General features: G+C 35.2%; 1 protein-coding gene across 10 annotated transcripts in view; it reads right to left on the reverse strand.

The window, feature by feature from the left end:
* Positions 1–21,567, reverse strand: part of LOC141410420 (ATP-dependent RNA helicase DDX3Y) — a 1,065,346-nt gene that overhangs the window by 970,849 nt on the left and 72,930 nt on the right. Inside the window, exon 21 of one of the 10 annotated variants that reach the window (XR_012444342.1) lies at positions 3,503–4,770. The exons of 8 other annotated variants lie outside the window; for them this stretch is intronic. The gene's annotated coding sequence lies outside the window, so the exon portion shown is untranslated. Of the gene's footprint in view, positions 1–3,502; positions 4,771–5,519; positions 21,479–21,567 lie in introns of those variants that run through there. One more of the 10 variants, XR_012444350.1, reaches the window with a different exon arrangement.

The raw sequence follows: 21,567 nt of genomic DNA on the forward strand, positions 1-21,567 counted from the left end.
AAAAAACCCTATGTCACAAAAATAGGCCAGTGGAATAGCTCAAGGTGAAGCCCTTGAGTTCAAGCCCCACTACCACAAAAAAAAAAAAAAAAAAGAATGTAGATTTGGTAGATACAAAAAGAATATGAAGCCTCAAACAATGGTACCATTGTTAATTTTTTGTTGTTTTTATTTTTTAGTGAGACTGGGGTTTGAACTCAGGGCTTCAAGCTTGCAAAGCAGCCACTCTACTGCTTGAACCTGCCTTCAATCCATTTTGCTCTAGTTATTTTGGAGATGGGGTTTCAAAAACTATTTGCCAGGGCTAGCCTTAAACCATGATCCTCCCAATCTCAGACTCCCAAGTAGCTAGAATTACATTGAAACAAATAGTCATTTAGTCTGAATATAGAGAGTGAAACATTTAATGTATTCCTTCTTCCATCCAGCAAAAAATTGCCTTTGGACTCACTGTTCCTAAAATGACTCTATCTACCCATAGTCATCCCAGATTCCTCAACTTCATCACAGTAACATATCAGATAAATTGTTCATAACACTCCTCACACATACCCCATTCCCTTGGATTTCTGCTGCCTCATTAGTTGAAATTCATCATTATTCTTCACTTAAACTATTACTTGCAAAGTTTATCATTATCTACTAGATTTAATCCACACACTATTACCTAGCATAGCTCTCCGAAATATGGCTAAAATACAACTCAAATCCCCACAAAAAAATTCAATAGTTTTTCACTAGGTCTAAAAGCATTCATTTTCACATTTTTGTTATCAAAATCCTATTTATCCTTTAAGGCCCAATGTGGAACACCATTTCCTTATATCCTTTCATGATACATAAACTGAATGCTACTTTCTCCACTAAGCCTGCAAATATATTATTGGTGTCTTGTAGGCATCTTCATAATACTTATATTTTAGGAAGGATTTTATATTCAAATGCCTTATTACTTCTAACACCATATGGTACTAAAGGATATGATTGGGTCTTAAAATTAATACCAAACATTTAACTGGTATTTATTTTAAATGATAAACAACAAACACAATGTTACATCCACACAATGAAATAATTCCTCAGTTAAAGGGAATAAGTTATCAAATCATACAAAGGATTGCTAGTAAAACAAACATGCCTAAAAAGGATACATATTTATATGTATATATTACTATAAGATTCCACTATATTTCTCATATATATTATGAGATTCCATCTATATGATATTCTACAGAAAAAAACAAATCCATTTTGCCAAGGCTTGAATGAAGAGAAAATGGCTGAATGAATTCAAAATGTACTGTGAAGTTACCGTACTCAATTATGGTACTAGTACAGAGATTGTTAGAGTGGTAAAATTATTCTATATGACAGTATAATATGTATTATAATACATAATGATACTTTAATACCTAACTACCATTTGTCAAACACACAGAACTTTGTCCCAAAGAGAAAAGTTAATGTAAACTAATTCATTTGTTTTTCAAAAAATCATTTAAGTAGTCAGAGAATTTGCAGAACGCAAAAGAATTTCATTATATAGAATTTATGAAACAACCTCTCTGAAGGAGAAAGGGAAAAAGGGCAGACATAAATAACTTTGAAAATTGCTGGGCACTTAGTGGCTCACATCTGTAATCCTAAGCATGAGAAAACCTGAAATGGAAGGATTGTGGTTCAAGACCAGCCCAGGCAAAAAGTTTTCAAGGTTCCCATCTCCACAATGATCAAAGTAAAATGCACTGGAGATGTGGTTCAAATGGTAGAGTGCCTGCTTTGCAAGTACGAGGCTCTATTTCAAATCCCAGACCCACCAAAAAAAAAAAAGTGCATTTGAATATATATGTGTTGTGTGTATTCTTATAACTTTGCCTCCAAAAATATGAAAATAATTTGTGTTTCATTATGATTGTATTAATAGCACACCTACAAAAAAAAAGAAAGAACCAAAATGCCCAATAAGGAAATATTTTCCATAAGTAACAGAACATTATAGAGGAATTCTAAAGTTTTAAATTATAAATGCAGAAACACTTTTTACATGGGAAGACTAACACATGCCATTGGACTAGAAATATATGGTAGACCAAGTATACTCCAAATTTTAAATTTTAAATGTTTTGTAATCTTTTTAAAGGGAAAATTTGATTGGGCAATAGTACTATCAACACTACAAAATATTATAGCACAAATCCACATACTCTACCATTTTTCACCTACATCACTCTTTACCTATACTTTTCTAACAGTGACTTAGCTGTTATTACCAAAAAGTATTGACTCTTCACATTGGCTTGCAAGTGTCCAAACAGCAACTAAAAACTAAAAACACAGTAAAAGCTTTGCATCTCTGCCTCTATTTTGCATCTGTCTCCTTTACTCAGAGTCTTCCTCTCCCCTGGAAGCCGGGAAGGAAAGTGCTGACGGTTAATGTCTTTACTATCTTCATTATCTTCATGATGGCTATAAAACAACTTCTCAATCCCAATCCATTGATAATGATCAACCAGGCCACATTTTACCTGGGATTCTTTAATTATCTGTATCTTTTGCCTCCTACCCAAGTATTTCCTCTATTTAAACAAAAGCTCATGTCTATGTTCCACAGATGGGCTGAAATGCTCACTTTGCCTCTTCCCACAGTGTGCCAGTGCTGCATTAAATCGTTTTTCTCTGCCCTTCACCATTACTCCTAAGTGGCCGGACTTGATATGTGGAACCTCAGAGAGTAGGGTCTCTGGCCTAGAACTCCCAATTATACTTAGCAAATACTGAACCATTTCTCCTAAACAGAAATACAGGATTAACTCTCTATTAGCCTCTGATCACGACTTTTTCATTAACTGAATAATATGTAACTTTGTTTAATGTGTTTGTGATTAAAGGCACATTATTTCAAATATATTGTTGATTCATTATCACTGAAGTTTTTGTTTGTTTGTGGTACCGCGGTTTGAACTGCAGAGCAGGTGCTCACAAAGCAGGTGCTCACAAAGTAAGTACTCTTAAGGCTTGAGTCAGACCTTCAATACATTTTGCTCTGGTTATTTTGGAGATGGGGTTTCTTAAACTATTTGCCCAGGCTGGCCTTAATCCTTCCAATCTCAGCCTCCCAAGTAACTGTGATTGTAGGTGTGAGCCACTGGCCATCTCAACTCATTATCATTGAACTTTGATGGCCAAGAGCACTATGTTTTTAAAAAAATTTTTTTAGCTTTCATTTATAGGCACATGTTTGAACTAAAATGGAGATCTTATATTGGAGGGTTTAGCACTGAGGATGGAACCCAGGTTCTCTGACATGCTAGGCAAGCTTCATATCAGTGAGCTTCATTCCCAGTCCCCAACAGTCATCCAAACATAATTAAGTCAATTGTTCTCAGTAGCCACATTTGCTAGAAACCATAACATCTCCTCCAAGATATTTACACCCATCAAAAAGTTATAAAATGTTCTTGCTCATAGTTTTTTCTTTACTGTAGAAAAATCAGTATAGGGAGAAGATGTCTGATGCGATTTTAATATGCTGAACATATAACAGCCTTAGGAAACAGATTGGTACCATAAAACTCACAGATCTTACTAGGCACAGATAGCTCACACTTATAATCCTAGCTAGTCAGGAGACAAAGATCAGGTGAATTTCTCAAGTGGTAACAGTGCTTGCCTAGCAAGCATGAAGCCCTAAGATCAAACCCCAAATTCCCAGTGCAGCCAAAAAAGAAAAGAAAATCGAGAACAAATACAAAAAACAGTATTTCTCTTTCCCAAGATATTCACATTTGTATATATGACTTCAAATCCTAGTATTACCAAAAAAAAAAAAGGAAATCAATAACAAAAATGAAAAATGGTACTTCTTTTTTCCCAAGACACTCATAATTGAATACACAGACAAAATACCAAACATGCACTCTTTTTACTATGGTAAGATTTAAGGGAACATGGATGTTTTACAGGGCAAACAAAAATAGCAATACACATATACAATAAGAAGAAAAGATACCTACAAGGTGCTTACAGCTATAAATTTTTTGCCTAATAACTAAATCATCTCTCTAGCCAACTTGCTTTACTCAATGGCTCAAGTTTCAGTTTTCTTTATTTCTTCTCTTTCTTCTCCAATGCTAGGGAATTCAAGATTAACACTATTTTAGCCACCTGCTGAACCACCATGTGTCTGACTACAAAAAACTGTATGTCAACAGGACATGAAGTTTCTGAGACAAGTGCTAACAAGAGGGGAAATAATCACACTATGAAGCACCAAACTCCTGGGATTTACTATAAACCACCTCTCCCTTCAGATTTAGCACACTAATCCACTGTCCTCATTTATTTGCCTGGAAAATTAATAAACCTTCATTTCTTTTTCTCTGAAATTCTGCCCTTACTATTTGTAAATTGGCATCCAGACCAGGGACTGAATTTTCAGTAAGCAGGATGTTGTTTTATTGCATCATCAAATTCACTGAATGTTTATAGTTACATTTTTTCATTTCCATTTACTGTACCTTCTTTCTCATTGCTTACTAAGTTTATGAGGTTCTAGAAAGAATATAAAAAAATAGTAGCAAGTGAGGTGACAAAAAAACAAAAAACATCAGAATTACATAATGTGTAAGTCAAGCAGAAATTTAAAAAGCAAAACCCGTTACCTTTTGAATAATTTTCCAATAAGAGGTTGAAGTGACCTAATTGACAAAAGAAATCAGATTCCACTTTTCCTTCAGCTTTTACTATTAAAGATTCGTAGCAGTGAACAGCCTAAAAATGAAAAATATAAATATTATTATTATTTCAGATCTTATCTATATTATTGTAATTAAGCAAAGAAACGCAGATTTAAAAAATTAGTTTAGATGTTAGAAAGTGAATCATTTCATTATATTAGGCTTAAGTTTAAAATAAAGCTAGGAGGCAGCTGAAGATGTATCTTGGTGGTACACTGCTTGCCTGACATGCCTGAGGCCCTGGATTTGATCACCAATACTGCAAAAATACGTATTTTTTATTTTTAGATATTTATGTTCATACTGGAAGGACAGTATGAACAGTTAAAAGTTTTCACTTGTTCAGTAATTGTCCTTCCACCATTTCATTATAGATTTAGTTTTCCCAGAAAATATAGTTTTAGACTTTAGAACTTAAATAAACACAGGATTAACAAATATCAGCTGGAAAACTAAAAAATTAATCTGCAAAAGCAGACTGGATCATATCTGACTTCCAGAGAGCACTGTGTCCAGGGGCTAGAATAGCCTAAAAATTTTTCGTACCTAAGTATGTCTTTGATGAGCACTATTAGTTTCATTCAAGATCATTGAGACAGAGTGCTGATTCATTTTTTATTTTCCAGAATACTTTAATGTAACTGTTAACAAAACTGAAAATTCTAGACAAAGAATTCTTTATTTACAGCACTGTCCTTTGTTGTGAAGGCTGGTTAAGTGATGACATTTAGTATCAGGAAAAGTTGTTACCAAATGCTCTACAAGGACTATACTCTTGTTAACACACTAATTACAACATATAACCAACTGCCACAGTATTAACAGAAGTATCTACTTCTCTAATTAACAAAAGTCAAAGATGGTGCATAAAGCACATTTTTATCATTTTGTTTTTGGCAGCACTGAGGTTTGAATTCAGGACCTCTCTGCCTCCACTTTTTGTGATGTTTTTTCAAGATAGGGTGTCTCAAACTGTTTTCCTGGGCTTGCTTTGAACTAAGAGTCCCTGATCGCTGCCTCCTGAGCATCTAGAATTATAGGCGTGAGTCACTGCTGTCCAGCTAAAAGCACATTTTTAACTAAAAAAATTTAATTGACAATTAAATGTAAATAACTAGGATAAAAGTAGATTTCTGGCTTGCCAGAGTTCCCCCATAACAGGATATGTCTACATACTCATTTGTGCCACACAGAATGGAAGGTACAGATATTACATAAATCATTCTACTACTAGCCAGGTCCCCATAGCTCACATTTGTAATCCTAAATTTAGGAGGCAGAGATTAGGAGGATCAGGTTTAAAGACATCCCCAGACAAACAGATCCAGGAGACCCTATCTCAAAAAAAGAATAGTGGAGTGGCTCAAGGTGTAGACCGAGTTTAAACCCCAGTATTGCAAAACAAAACAAAACCAAAACCAAAACCACAAACCTTTACAACTATAAACTAGTTTATTGTGGTAACACAAAATGTTTCCATCTTGTATATTTAAGTCAGTGATGGAAAACATATTAAAACACACAAAATATACTACCACCCATGTTTCTGTCTCCTAATTGAGATATGTGAAATACCAGAACTAGAAAAACCACAGTTGGAGAAAAGCAATGAAGTTGAGCTTTAAAGTTACAGTAGCCTTGATATTCTCAAGGGTCTTATCCTTCCACATTTTACTACTGATAATCTTTTCATGTTGTCAACTTACTCCCTATGAAGTTACATTATTCTAATATAATTTTAAAAATCAGAATGTTTTATACTACTGCTAGATTTGAGTTCTAGTATTTACCTGGATCTTTGGAAAGATTTATTTTTTGGTGGTGCTGGGAGGCCTTGAACTCTGTGCCTCAGGAGCCACTCCACCAGCCCTGCTTTGTGTGTGTGTTGGTTTTTTGTTCTTGAGAATTATTTGCCCAAGGTGGCATTCAACCTCAATTGTTTCAATTTTCTGCCTCCTGCAGAGCTAGGATTATAGGCCATGAGCTTTCAGCACCCAGCCCATGAAGCAAACTTTGTTTTGATACCATCAATTCTTTTCTTTTCCCAGACTGGCCTTGAACTGAAGCCATGTCTGGCTCCTTTATCTTACTCATATTACGTTTTTGTCTAATGAAAATGAAAGTGTTCAGCTATCTAAATGTCGTATTTTATAGCTGACACACCTGGAAATGTATTGATTAGACAACTGTCACCTTAAGGAGCAAAAAAAGTTAACTTTTCAAAATGGATGAATCCTGGAGCTATATGTAACTTTTCCACTGGAAAAGTTGTCTTAATTCAATTACTATCTGACTTATGTACTGCAGTCCTCAAAACTATCCATTATTTATTTACTATATTCTCATAAATCAACATTAATAATTTTCATTATTTTGCTGGTACAGTTTTACCTATTTTTTTCCACCTGACAAGGGATATCATAATATCCTGGTATCATAATAAGATTTGAGGGAGGAATATGTCATATGAAAGTGTGACAACCCAATTATCTCACCTGGTTTTCATTTTCAAGGGAGGAAATGTTTTCCATTATATCCCTACTGATAAGGACCAACTTTTTTTTTTGGTGGTGGTGGCACTGGGCCACTCTGCCAGGACCAGGACCAACTTTTTTTGACGTAATAAAAAACTGGATGGCCCAAGTGTCAATCACTAGTTATCAGGAAATACAGTTAAGATAACACATCTACTTACAGAAAATGTGACAAAACACTTAATGTTGAAGATGTGGAACACTCAGAAACTTCAAAAATCACAGAAGCCTAAATAGTGTAAATACTTTTGAAAATTGATAATATTTAACACATATAAGATCTGCAAACATAGCACTTACATTTTAGGATGTACTCAAGAGTAAACCTGTTTGAGCCACTATTCCAGTACTAAGATGGAAATATTTAATGAAGGAAACCAGAAAAATAAAAAGCCGTGGGCTGATGGAGTGACTCAAGTGGTAGAATGCCTGCCTAGCAAGTGTGAAGCCCTGAGTTCAAACCCCAGTACCACCAAAAACCAAAACCAACCAAACAAACAAAAAAACCAAACCAAATGTACTGACTTCCAGTATAGAAAAAGCAATATACACTGCCCAAAGTTAGGAACAGGGCTTACCCTTTGCAGTGGTAAGAAGCCAGCTATAAGAACTACAGAAAAGGACATTTAAATTGACTAAAAAAAAAAAAATGGTATGTAATTTAGATTTTAACAATCTTAGACCAGTTTGTCCACCATATATAGTAAGTATGTTAAGCTGAGTGTCAGTGGCTCATGCCTGTAATCCTAGCTACTCAGGAGGCATCATCAAGAGAAAATTGGAAGCCAGCCCTGGCAAATAATTCCGGGACACAGTATCTTGAAAAGAATGGTTCAGCCTAGCATCACAAAAACAAACAAAACAAAAATCCAGACCTTATGGCTCTTGCCTATAATCCTGCTGCTCAGGAGGCAGAGATTAGTAGAATCATAGTTTGAAGCCAGTCCCATGACACTATCTTAAAAATACCCAACATACAAAGGGCTGTGGGATTGGCTGAAGTGTAGAGAGGCTGCCTAGCAAGCATGAAGCTCTGAGTTCAAATCCCCATATTACAGAAAACAACACCCTCCCACCCCCCAGACCAAGCTAGATAATTAATAAATGATAGTTCATGACTAGCTAACCACTGGCCTGCTGCAATTGTTGACACTATTTGGAATTTTTAAAAAGCTGATTTTTTTTGGCCAAAGTGGGATTTGAACTCAGGGCTTCATACTGGTGAGGCAGGCACTCTTACTATTGGAGCTATGCCTACAGACTTTAAAAAGTCAGTTTTTTTCTCTAATCAACCACAACTCAAAATCAAAATGCTTAAAGGAACAATCATATTCACCTATGCTACACATACAGGTACTCATAATAAGAAGTCATTATTTTTCTGGACTGTAACCTTCTGGAGTTATTTCACAAATAACCTTCAGCTGTTAGCTAAGTAATGAGATTTCCAATTCTTCAAAGTGTGTAAGTTCAATTTTACTTCTCAATATTAAGCCACAACTTACAGCAAAAGATTGTGTTCAACTTTTTATTTTTGTAAAATCAGAGTAAACATTAGCACATGCAGAGCTAGCATCTAAAACTAATACAATAAAGCAACTACTAAACTTACAGTGACTTGAAGTTCAATGCTTACATTCAGCAAGTTAAATCTACTACTTACTGAAAATATTGCTGTTGATAAAACCAAATGTAAAAGTCACTGATTACAGCAATACACAAAGATAACCACATGTTTGAACACTGCAGATATGCCAGACAGTAACTAAAAAAGGAACCAAATAAACATGTAACTAAACAAAGTTCAGAGAACCTCTGAGAAATGCAGACACTTTTATCAGTGTATAGAAGCATTTTTCATTAATATCTTAAAAGAGTATTATCAAAACCTTGGCATATATTAACTTCAAGTTGCCAATTGTCTCTATTTTGCCAGAAAACTATAGCTAATGCCGGATCAGGATGATTTGACTCAAGTTAGTTGGACTTAACATCAAAAGCTCACACTACCCCGAAATATATTATTTCACGTACGGTGACATTCAACATTCAAGTGCCAGTGTTTTTGCATTGTCTTTTGGTCAAGTTTCTTTAAGCTTTCAAAGAATCACTTTTAGGCTTACAAAAATAAATATTTGTCAAAGTGTTTAATAAATATTACACAAACTAGCAGCAAAAAGGATCTAAAGTCTGTCATGTGCAAACAACAGTTTTCTTCTTATCTATCACTCCATGGTCCCAAATAAAATTTTAGACTCGTGTCCTTGACAAACTGCATTCAACAATATCCAAGAAACAAAAAATAAGACTGGAAGTTTAAGGAAGTTAAGGACTCGCACCCAAGACATAGAAAATTTTACAGATGTGCAATAAAATAAGTACTTTCTAGAAAGGTATGAGGAGAAATGTACAATAGTCTAAACCTATACTGATTGAAATAGCATCGTAACAAATGACCTTAATACTGTCAAGTGCACCTACTTTAATAAAGTTTTAGAACAAGGCACAATACACTTGAAAATCGATTGCACTTTAAGAAATTGTTACCAACTTCTTATGCCACTCTATTAAAGATAACTGTATTCTGGCCACAAAATCCCAAATGAAGAGGCATTTTTAGTTGTGGATGATCATCTTTGGCCAAATTTAGCTTAGAGAAGACTATAAATACAATGGAAACCTATGCAATTAAAATACACTAATACTGCACTATTAAAAAAAAGCTGACACTGTGCAGTTTAGTACATTTTCCAACCTGTGAGCTCTCAAAGATTTCAATTTATTGTTCTTAAGATTTACAAAGTCTAAAAGTGTAAGCCATTTGAATGCTTTGATGCAGCTGCAACAGAGCAATGTAAATCTGTATTAAAATAAAGCCTGCTGTATAATCCTTTCTGTTTATAACCTCTTGACCAAAAAACATCAACACTAGCATGAGTTAAGGACCAGAATTTATGAAAGCCTGTAATGAGGTCTGGTCATTGCCATGGTCAGCCATTCTAACATTTCAATTTTATTTATGGCAGGCATTTAAGTGTCTCATTAAATGAGACACTCCTTACAGTACCTCAAAGACTGACAAAGGAACAGTTGTTAACCTTTATCTCCAGCTGAGTGCCAAGGACAGTTGAGCAGACCTAACCACAATTTATCTTCCTTGGTTGCCCAGCAACAGCATTCTTTAGTGACCCACAAGTACGTCTTACCACCCAGCAACTTTCCTGGTACTTTTCCGCCAGCCCCCTCTGTGTCTACCCTAAACCTACACCTGGAAGTGGGTTCTAGCTCTCTTGCTGAAGACCCTATACAGGCTCTTTTCCTAATTAAAGCCTATGCTGATGGTATGCCGCCTCCCAACCATCCTTGCATGCCTCTCTGCAGTCTAACAGTTACAAATGTAAACATAAACAAACTGGAAACAACACTGACATAATTAAAGGAAGAAATAAGATGATCTGCCATCAGATTTGCAAACTTGATCATTCTACACCCAATAATACATAACAATGTTGTTCAAAAACAAACACTGGAAAGCAGAATAGCAATATTAACTAGACAATGTAGATGTAGTATCAGCAGGCATGTAGTTCCAAAGAGACTGTTGTTGAGGAAAAACTGAGTATGTTCAGGATGCCATAGAGTGCAGTAATGCACTGTAGATGCTTGAATTATCTTTCCCAAATATCACTCACCTTCTTCCTCCTAAATACATACCACCTTCAACAAATCTAACTTTTTACACTATTGCTTAAAAAAAGCACATTACATGCCTTTTTGACTTGGAGAACTCTCTTTGACCTTGATTTTTTGCTTTTTAGGAGACATTTCCACAAAAATCAAGGGCAAGGAAACAGCATATCACATAACAACATTTTTGTGGTGGGGGAGGGATATTTTGTTAAAATCATGTATAATAAATACCCATATCAAAACTCTACACAATACATATTCTTCTCAAGAATACATATTCTTCTCAAGTACAGATAGAAGTTTCTCTGGAATAGACTATAAATTAAGAAAGAAAACAGGCTCATGCCTGTAATTCCAGCTACTCAGGAGGCAGAGATCAGGAAGATCATGATTCAAAGCCAGGCAAACAGACTCTATCTTGAAAAACCCCATTACAAAAATAGAGCTGGTAGAGTGGCTCAAGGTGAAAGCCCCAAGTAAAAGCCCCAGTGCATCCAAAAAAAGGAAATAGAATTGTGATGCATGGCACAACACAGATAACACTTAAAAGGCATGCTAAGGGAACCAAACACCAAAGACCAAATATTATATGATTCTATTTATACAAGTTATACAAATGAAGTAAATTCACAGAGACAGGTTACCAATGTCTGGGTGTAATAAATGAATAGCTATAGCTTATATATATATTGCATAGTTAAGTCTGAGTTAACAAAAAAAGTTTTGGAAAAAGAAAATAGTGATACTTGTGATAAAACCAATGCCAAATGAAATGTATACTTAAAATGACATATTTTGTGCTCAAATATGTTAACAGGAAGACATTTTTAAAAAATGAGCACCATTCTTAAAAGGAAAATATCTCCATACAAATAAAACTCAGATTAAAATGTAACTAGAGAAATAATTGGACAGGACGGGATTTTTTTTTTTCCCCCCCTGTGGTTTGAACTCAGAGCCTTATGCTTGCTAGACAGGTGCTCTACTGCTTAAGCCCTTCAAACAACAGGATTTTGTTGAAAAAAAAAAAGAAAGAAAATGAGGGTTTTTCTACAAAAGTAAATAAAAATAGAAATTCAAAGAAAATTTTAAAGATTACCCAGATGGTACAATATATGAATAATGAAACTGCAAACTGATAGTAATATAATGTGCTGATTTTCAAAATTATGACCAAAGCATTTCTATAGTAAGAATGTTAATTTAGAGATCAGAAGGATCCCGGTTCAAAGCCAACCCAGGCAAATAGTTTGCAAGACCCTATCTCAAAAAACCCCAGCTCACAAAAATAGAGCTGGTGGCGTAGCTCAAGGTGAACAGAGTAACATTTATTCAGCTGCACACAAACAAAACCTTAAACAATAAAACCAACTAAATGACAGAAATTACAACATACCTATAAATATTAACAATAAATGTTAACAGACTTCATTCCGCCATCAAAAGACACCATCTGGCAAACTGGATTAAAAAGGAAGATCCAACAATCTGTTGTTTACAGGAGACCCATCTCATTGACAGAAACAAACACTGGCTTAGGGTGAAAGGCAGAAAGAAGATTTACCAAGCCAATGGCCCCAAAAAACAGGCAGAAATAGCAATGCTTATCTCAGACAAAGTAGACTTCAAACTTACATGGATCAAAAGAGATAAAGAAGGACACTCCAAACTAATAAAAGGGGAAATACACCAAAAGGAAATAACAATTATCGACCTATCTGTATCCACCATCAGTGCACCCAATTTCATCGACCATACTCTAAAGGACCTAAAATCATATACAGACTCCAACAGAGTGATAGTGTGAAACATTAATATCCCCTATCACCAACAGATAGGTCATCCAAACAAAAAAATCACTAAAGAGACTCTAGAACTAAATCACACAGTAGATCAAACAGACCTGCTGATGTCTACAGAATATTTCATCCAACTTCCACACAATATACATTCTTCTCAGCAGCCCATGGAACCTTCTTGGATATGATCCAAAATTGATCATATCTTTGGGCACAAAGCAAGCCTCAGTAAATATAAGAAAATAAAAATAATTCTGTGCATTCTATCTGATCACAACGCATTAAACTAGAACCCAACAACAAAAATAACAGCAGAAAATATGCAAACAATTGGAAGCTGAACAACACATTGCTCAATGATCAGTGGGTCATTGATGAAATAAAAGAGGAAATTAAAAGGTTCCTGGAAGTTAATGAAAATGAAAACATGACCTACCAGAACCTATGGGACACAGCAAAGGCAGTCCTGAGAGGGAAGTTTATAGCCATGAGTGCATATATTAAAAGGACAGGAAGATCTCAAATCAATGACCTAATGCTACATCTCAAACGCCTAGAAAAACAAGAATAAACAAGTCCCAAAACAAACAGGACAGAAAATATTTCTTATTTTTATTGTTGAAATAGAAACAACAATAACCACAACAACAACAAAAAAAAATACAAAGAATCACAGAAACAAAAAGCTAGTTCTTTGAATATATAAACAATATTGACAGACCCCTGGCAAACCTGACTAAAATGAGGAGGAAAAAAAAACCCAAATCAGTAAAATCAGAAATGCAAAAGAGCAGATAACAACAAATACCACAAAATCCAGGAAATCATCAGAGACTACTTTGACAAACTGTATTCTAATAAATTTGAAAATCTTGAAGAAATGGACAAATTTCTACATACTTATGACCATCCAAAACTGAACCAAGAGGGTATTAATCACCTGATCTATAACACAAAATGAAATTGAAGCAGCAATAAAGAGTCTCCCAAAAAAGAAAAGTCCAGGACCTAAAGGATTCTCTGCTGAATTCTATCAGACCATTAAACAAGAACTAATACCAAGTCTCCTTAAACTTTTCCATGAAATAGAAAAGGAAGGCACACTGCCTAACTCATTTTATGAAGCCAGTATTAACAATCATCCCAAAACCAGGCAAAGACACCTTCAAAAAGGAGAGCTATAGGCCAATCTCCTAAACGAACATCCATGAGAAAATCCTCAGTAAAATAATGGGAAACCGAATCCAACAACATAAAAGAAAGATCATTCACCGTGACCAAGTTGGCTTCATCCCAGGAATTCAGGGGTGGTTCAATATACGCAAATTTATAAGTGTAAAACAGCACATCAATAGAAGCAAAGACAAAAACTACTTGATCATCTCAATAGATGCAGAAAAAGCGTTTGATAAGATCCAACACCATTTCATGATAAAAGCTCTAAGAAAACTAAGAATAGAAGGAAAGTACCTCAACATTATAAAAGCTATATATGACAAACCTACAGCCAGCATTATTCTTAATGGAGAAAAACTGAAACCATTCCCTCTAAAATCAGGAACTAGACAAGGATGCCCACTATCTCCACTCCTATTCAACATAGTACTGGAATTCCTAGCCAGAGCAATTAGGCAAGAAGAAGAAATAAAAGGAATACAAACAGGTACAGAAACTGTCAAAACAAACCTATCTGCAGATGACATGATTCTAGATCTTAAAGACCCAAAAAACTCTACCCAAAAACTCCTACAGCAAACAGCTACAGCAACGTGGCAGGATACAAAATCAACTTACAAAAATCATTAGCTTTTCTACACACCAAAAACAAACAAACCGAGAAAGAATATATGGAAACAAATCCATTTACAAAAACCTCAAAAAAAAAAAAAATCTATCAAATACCTAGGAGTAAGCTTAACAAAGGATGTGAATGACCTCCATAAAAACTACAAACCTTTGAAGAAAGAGATCAAGGAAGACTACACAGAAAGTGAAGAGATATCCCATGCTCATGGACTGGTAGAATCAACATAGTAAAAATGGCTATACTACCAAAAGCAATCTACATGATCAATACAATTCCCATCAAAATCCCAGTGACACTCATCACAGAGATTGAAAAATCTACCCTAAAGTTTATTTGGTAACACAAGACCCTGCAAATAGTCAAGGCAATACTCAGCAAAAAGAGCAATGCTGAAGGTATCACAATACCTGATTTCAAACTATATTACAAAGCAATAGCAATAAAAATAGCATGGCACTGGCACAAAAACAGACATGAAGACCAGTGGAACAGAATAGAGGACCCAGATATGAATCCACACAGGTGTGCCCACCTTATTTTTTCACAAAGGTGCCAAAAACATACAATGGTGAAAAGACAGCCTTTTCAACAAATGTTGCTGGGAAAAGTGGTTATCTGCCTGCAAAAAGCTGAAACTAGACACGTTTATCACCCTGTACTAGTATCAACTAAAGATGGATCAAGGACCTTAATATCAGACCCGAAACTCTGAAGTTAGTACAGGAGAGAGAAGGGAATATTCTGGAAGCAATAGGTATAGGCAAGGACTTCCTCAATAGAACCCCAGCAGCTCAGCAACTAAGAGAAAGGATGAACAAATGGGACTTCATAAAATTAAAAGCTTCTGCACAACAAAAGAAATGGTCTCTAAACTGAAGAGACCACTCACAGAGTGGGAGACAATATTTGCCAGCTACACATCAGACAAAGGACTGATAACCAGAATATACAGGGAGTTCAAAAAACTAAACATTCCCAAAAGCAATGAACCAATAAAGAAATAGGCAACTAAACTGAACAGAATTTCTCAAAAGAAGGAATTCAAATAGCTAAAAAAACACATGAAAAAATGTTCACCATCTCTGGCCATAAAGGAAATGCAAATCAAAACCACACTAAGATGTCATTTCACCCCTGTTAGAATAGCCATCATCAAAAACACCACCAACAGTTGTTGGCAAGGATGTGGAGAAAAAGAAACTCTCATTCATTGCTGGTGGGATACAAGCTAGTGTAACTACTCTGGAAAAAAATTTGGAGGATTCTTAAAAATCTAAAACATAGACCTGCCATATGATCTAGCAATCCCACTCCTGGGGATATTCCCAAAGGAATTCAACACAAGTTACTCCAAAGGCACCTGCACACCCATGTTTATCGCAACACTATTCAGAATAGCCAAGTTATGGAAACAGCCAAGATGTCCTACTACTGACAAATGGATTAAGAAAATGTGGTATTTAGTGGGTGGTAAGGGAGGGGGTGGGGGCAGGGGGGAGAAATGAACCAAGCCTTGTATGCACATATGAATAATAAAAGAAAAATGAAAAAAAAAAAAAAAAAGAAAATGTGGTATTTATACACAATGGAGTTTTACTCAGCCATGAAGAAGAATGAAATCTTATCATTCTCAAGTAAATGGATAGAACTGGAGAACGTCATCCTGAGTGAGGTTAGCCAGGCTCAGAACACCAAAAATCGTATGTTCTCCCTCATATGTGGACTTTAGATCTAGGACAAATACAGCAATGTTGGTGGACTAGGGTCACATGACAATGAGAGAGCACATACGGGAGGTATGGGGATAGGTAGGAAACCCAAAACTTCAAGTTGTTTGATATCCCCACGGCAGAGGAGCTAATATAGTAACCTTAAAACGACAGAAGTGAATATGGGAAGATGATCAGGAAGTAGTGAATAGGTCAGGTAGAGATGAATCAATTTGGGCTGTAAAACACTTGTGCATGGAAGCAATGCTAGGAATCTCTCTATATACTTATCCTTATCTCAGCTAGCAAAAATGCTATGTCTTTCTTATTATTGCTTATGTCTACTCTTCAAGAGAATTGGAGAAAAGCGCAGAACAGGTTCTGCCTGTAAGCGAGTGAGGTGGAGGGGAGAGGGAGGAGGTAGGGGGCAGGGGGAGAAATGACCCAAACAATGGGTCAGATATGAATAAATGAGTTTTTAAAAAAAGAATATTATAAAGATTACCCAGATGATACAATATATGAATAATGAAATTATAAACTGATAGTAATATAATATAATAATAGTAATATAATATAATATAATAGTTCCAGGCCAGCCAAGGCAAATAGTTCACGAGACCCTATCTCAAAAAACCCTATGTCACAAAAATAGGCCAGTGGAATAGCTCAAGGTGAAGCCCTTGAGTTCAAGCCCCACTACCACAAAAAAAAAAAAAAAAAAAAAAAAAAAAAAGAATGTAGATTTGGTAGATACAAAAAGAATATGAAGCCTCAAACAATGGTACCATTGTTAATTTTTTGTTGTTTTTATTTTTTAGTGAGACTGGGGTTTGAACTCAGGGCTTCAAGCTTGCAAAGCAGCCACTCTACTGCTTGAACCTGCCTTCAATCCATTTTGCTCTAGTTATTTTGGAGATGGGGTTTCAAAAACTATTTGCCAGGGCTAGCCTTAAACCATGATCCTCCCAATCTCAGACTCCCAAGTAGCTAGAATTACATTGAAACAAATAGTCATTTAGTCTGAATATAGAGAGTGAAACATTTAATGTATTCCTTCTTCCATCCAGCAAAAAATTGCCTTTGGACTCACTGTTCCTAAAATGACTCTATCTACCCATAGTCATCCCAGATTCCTCAACTTCATCACAGTAACATATCAGATAAATTGTTCACAACACTCCTCACACATACCCCATTCCCTTGGATTTCTGCTGCCTCATTAGTTGAAATTCATCATTATTCTTCACTTAAACTATTACTTGCACAGTTTATCATTATCTACTAGATTTAATCCACACACTATTACCTAGCATAGCTCTCCGAAATATGGCTAAAATACAACTCAAATCCCCACAAAAAAATTCAATAGTTTTTCACTAGGTCTAAAAGCATTCATTTTCACATTTTTGTTATCAAAATCCTATTTATCCTTTAAGGCCCAATGTGGAACACCATTTCCTTATATCCTTTCATGATACATAAACTGAATGCTACTTTCTCCACTAAGCCTGCAAATATATTATTGGTGTCTTGTAGGCATCTTCATAATACTTATATTTTAGGAAGGATTTTATATTCAAATGCCTTATTACTTCTAACACCATATGGTACTAAAGGATATGATTGGGTCTTAAAATTAATACCAAACATTTAACTGGTATTTATTTTAAATGATAAACAACAAACACAATGTTACATCCACACAATGAAATAATTCCTCAGTTAAAGGGAATAAGTTATCAAATCATACAAAGGATTGCTAGTAAAACAAACATGCCTAAAAAGGATACATATTTATATGTATATATTACTATAAGATTCCACTATATTTCTCATATATATTATGAGATTCCATCTATATGATATTCTACAGAAAAAAACAAATCCATTTTGCCAAGGCTTGAATGAAGAGAAAATGGCTGAATGAATTCAAAATGTACTGTGAAGTTACCGTACTCAATTATGGTACTAGTACAGAGATTGTTAGAGTGGTAAAATTATTCTATATGACAGTATAATATGTATTATAATACATAATGATACTTTAATACCTAACTACCATTTGTCAAACACACAGAACTTTGTCCCAAAGAGAAAAGTTAATGTAAACTAATTCATTTGTTTTTCAAAAAATCATTTAAGTAGTCAGAGAATTTGCAGAACGCAAAAGAATTTCATTATATAGAATTTATGAAACAACCTCTCTGAAGGAGAAAGGGAAAAAGGGCAGACATAAATAACTTTGAAAATTGCTGGGCACTTAGTGGCTCACATCTGTAATCCTAAGCATGAGAAAACCTGAAATGGAAGGATTGTGGTTCAAGACCAGCCCAGGCAAAAAGTTTTCAAGGTTGCCATCTCCACAATGATCAAAGTAAAATGCACTGGAGATGTGGTTCAAATGGTAGAGTGCCTGCTTTGCAAGTACGAGGCTCTATTTCAAATCCCAGACCCACCAAAAAAAAAAAAAGTGCATTTGAATATATATGTGTTGTGTGTATTCTTATAACTTTGCCTCCAAAAATATGAAAATAATTTGTGTTTCATTATGATTGTATTAATAGCACACCTACAAAAAAAAAGAAAGAACCAAAATGCCCAATAAGGAAATATTTTCCATAAGTAACAGAACATTGTAGAGGAATTCTAAAGTTTTAAATTATAAATGCAGAAACACTTTTTACATGGGAAGACTAACACATGCCATTGGACTAGAAATATATGGTAGACCAAGTATACTCCAAATTTTAAATTTTAAATGTTTTGTAATCTTTTTAAAGGGAAAATTTGATTGGGCAATAGTACTATCAACACTACAAAATATTATAGCACAAATCCACATACTCTACCATTTTTCACCTACATCACTCTTTACCTATACTTTTCTAACAGTGACTTAGCTGTTATTACCAAAAAGTATTGACTCTTCACATTGGCTTGCAAGTGTCCAAACAGCAACTAAAAACTAAAAACACAGTAAAAGCTTTGCATCTCTGCCTCTATTTTGCATCTGTCTCCTTTACTCAGAGTCTTCCTCTCCCCTGGAAGCCGGGAAGGAAAGTGCTGACGGTTAATGTCTTTACTATCTTCATTATCTTCATGATGGCTATAAAACAACTTCTCAATCCCAATCCATTGATAATGATCAACCAGGCCACATTTTACCTGGGATTCTTTAATTATCTGTATCTTTTGCCTCCTACCCAAGTATTTCCTCTATTTAAACAAAAGCTCATGTCTATGTTCCACAGATGGGCTGAAATGCTCACTTTGCCTCTTCCCACAGTGTGCCAGTGCTGCATTAAATCGTTTTTCTCTGCCCTTCACCATTACTCCTAAGTGGCCGGACTTGATATGTGGAACCTCAGAGAGTAGGGTCTCTGGCCTAGAACTCCCAATTATACTTAGCAAATACTGAACCATTTCTCCTAAACAGAAATACAGGATTAACTCTCTATTAGCCTCTGATCATGACTTTTTCATTAACTGAATAATATGTAACTTTGTTTAATGTGTTTGTGATTAAAGGCACATTATTTCAAATATATTGTTGATTCATTATCACTGAAGTTTTTGTTTGTTTGTGGTACCGGGGTTTGAACTGCAGAGCAGGTGCTCACAAAGCAGGTGCTCACAAAGTAAGTACTCTTAAGGCTTGAGTCAGACCTTCAATACATTTTGCTCTGGTTATTTTGGAGATGGGGTTTCTTAAACTATTTGCCCAGGCTGGCCTTAATCCTTCCAATCTCAGCCTCCCAAGTAACTGTGATTGTAGGTGTGAGCCACTGGCCATCTCAACTCATTATCATTGAACTTTGATGGCCAAGAGCACTATGTTTTTAAAAAAATTTTTTTAGCTTTCATTTATAGGCACATGTTTGAACTAAAATGGAGATCTTATATTGGAGGGTTTAGCACTGAGGATGGAACCCAGGTTCTCTGACATGCTAGGCAAGCTTCATATCAGTGAGCTTCATTCCCAGTCCCCAACAGTCATCCAAACATAATTAAGTCAATTGTTCTCAGTAGCCACACTTGCCAGAAACCATAACATCTCCTCCAAGATATTTACACCCATCAAAAAGTTATAAAATGTTCTTGCTCATAGTTTTTTCTTTACTGTAGAAAAATCAGTATAGGGAGAAGATGTCTGATGCGATTTTAATATGCTGAACATATAACAGCCTTAGGAAACAGATTGGTACCATAAAACTCACAGATCTTACTAGGCACAGATAGCTCACACTTATAATCCTAGCTAGTCAGGAGACAAAGATCAGGTGAATTTCTCAAGTGGTAACAGTGCTTGCCTAGCAAGCATGAAGCCCTAAGATCAAACCCCAAATTCCCAGTGCAGCCAAAAAAGAAAAGAAAATCGAGAACAAATACAAAAAACAGTATTTCTCTTTCCCAAGATATTCACATTTGTATATATGACTTCAAATCCTAGTATTACCAAAAAAAAAAAAAAAAAAAAGGAAATCAATAACAAAAATGAAAAATGGTACTTCTTTTTTCCCAAGACACTCATAATTGAATACACAGACAAAATACCAAACATGCACTCTTTTTACTATGGTAAGATTTAAGGGAACATGGATGTTTTACAGGGCAAACAAAAATAGCAATACACATATACAATAAGAAGAAAAGATACCTACAAGGTGCTTACAGCTTATAAATTTTTTGCCTAATAACTAAATCATCTCTCTAGCCAACTTGCTTTACTCAATGGCTCAAGTTTCAGTTTTCTTTATTTCTTCTCTTTCTTCTCCAATGCTAGGGAATTCAAGATTAACACTATTTTAGCCACCTGCTGAACCACCATGTGTCTGACTACAAAAAACTGTATGTCAACAGGACATGAAGTTTCTGAGACAAGTGCTAACAAGAGGGGAAATAATCACACTATGAAGCACCAAACTCCTGGGATTTACTATAAACCACCTCTCCCTTCAGATTTAGCACACTAATCCACTGTCCTCATTTATTTGCCTGGAAAATTAATAAACCTTCATATCTTTTTCTCTGAAATTCTACCCTTACTATTTGTAAATTGGCATCCAGACCAGGGACAGAATTTTCAGTAAGCAGGATGTTGTTTTATTGCATCATCAAATTCACTGAATGTTTATAGTTACATTTTTTCATTTCCATTTACTGTACCTTCTTTCTCATTGCTTACTAAGTTTACGAGGTTCTAGAAAGAATATAAAAAAATAGTAGCAAGTGAGGTGACAAAAAAACAAAAAACATCAGAATTACATAATGTATAAGTCAAGCAGAAAT

This window comes from Castor canadensis, chromosome X, assembly GCF_047511655.1.
Source record: "Castor canadensis chromosome X, mCasCan1.hap1v2, whole genome shotgun sequence".
Lineage (NCBI taxonomy): Eukaryota > Metazoa > Chordata > Mammalia > Rodentia > Castoridae > Castor > Castor canadensis.